Source organism: Charadrius vociferus, unplaced genomic scaffold, assembly GCF_000708025.1.
Source record: "Charadrius vociferus isolate BGI_N301 unplaced genomic scaffold, ASM70802v2 scaffold436, whole genome shotgun sequence".
NCBI classification, from domain to species: Eukaryota; Metazoa; Chordata; class Aves; order Charadriiformes; family Charadriidae; genus Charadrius; species Charadrius vociferus.
The window spans coordinates 1,102,688-1,104,223 of record NW_009649187.1 but is presented as its reverse complement, the minus strand read 5'-3'; positions in this window follow the sequence as shown (position 1 = coordinate 1,104,223).

The following is a 1,536-nucleotide window of genomic DNA, read 5'->3' as shown; positions in this document are numbered from 1 at the left end:
CCCCCCCCTCGGGCCTTCGCCCCGCCGGCGGCGGGTGGCGCCGCCTTCCCCCCTCTGTGGGAGCGGAGGAGGCAGGTGCCCCCTGCGTGTCCGCGGACCCCGCCGGGTCGCCCGTCCCCCGTCCCACTCACACGCCTCCGAGCTGACAGTGAGCACGGAAAGCTGTTAAGAAATAGCAGGTGCTGGTTTAACTTTTTTTTTTTTTTTTTAAAAAAAGGTCTCTAGTTCAAACCCACGAAGATCTTAATAACTAAGAGGCTCAGAGCAAGACGAAAGGGTGTTGGTGAAATGGAAATATATATATTTTTAATAATATAGCGAGGTTGTTTTTTTTTTTCCTTTACATTGTTAACAAATGCCAAAACTCACCTTTAAAGCGTGGTCTTGTGTCTTGTAAATATCAGGTACACGTAAAGCGAGCTGACAGTTTTGATTATTTTTTCTCTGTGTGCTCAGTCTCCTAGGCATTGCTCTTTCCAAGGGGTTTAGCTAATGTTTTCATCTGGAAGTGTTGGATTTGCAGCTTGATTTACTTAATAAATGTACAGTAAACCGATGACCCGTTGCCCTCTGGAATAACGACGTGCATGATACGAGGCAGCAGTATGGAGGGCCCCCACGATATTTTACAAGCTGTCGATTCAAAATCCTGAGAACAAGTTTAACCGAAAAGAAAAAAAACATGTTTTGCTGTATTATTGGAAAACAAATAAATAGAGGAAGAGATTATTCTTTTCTGACTTTTATACAAGCAATAGGCCTTGTTAAAAGGAAGTTTTAATGGCACAGTTATTACATTCCACTACCACTGCATAATCCCTAACAAGAAAAATGAAGCACTTAATTTTGCAGTTCTACAGCACCGCCCCTTTCAAATTCAATTGTTAGACCTCAGCCTTCCTCCTTCCACGGGTTGGAGACTATTAAATCCGCATTCATGAAATGTCACATTTATTGAACTACATAATTTTTTAATATCACTAGTGCAGGTTTTATAGTTGATTTTATTGTTTTTATGGCCATTCGGGGCTCTAAAACCCGGATTTTTTCAATGTTGTCCTTATAATTTTTTTCACACAGTCAGAACTAATAAAATAGAACAGTTGTGACTTTTTAATGCAAGGGGTCTCGGAGTTTCAATATTTTCACTCTGCTGGATACTAAAACCAATAAAAATACATGAGATTTTAATTATTTTCTGGATTAAATAAAACCTTTTCCCTTTCTTTTGGAACCTACATTTTGTTTGTAGTTTCTGTTGTGAGGGAGATAACGCAGCTTCGGATAAAATACATTATTACCAACATTGCTGCGATGAATACAGTTTTGACCGAATTTTACAGGCTAACGGGCGTTTAAAGTAAGGTGCTGTAGACACCACAAAATCAGTGCAACCAAGACAGTGCTTTAATATTTCTATTATTTCTTCTCTAGGTTCCCTCTGGAAAGCGCTCCAATTTATCTGAAAAACCTCAGGAGAGAGAGAGACAAGAAGAAAAAAATACACTCCTTTCCTGATTTAAAAAAAAAAAAAAA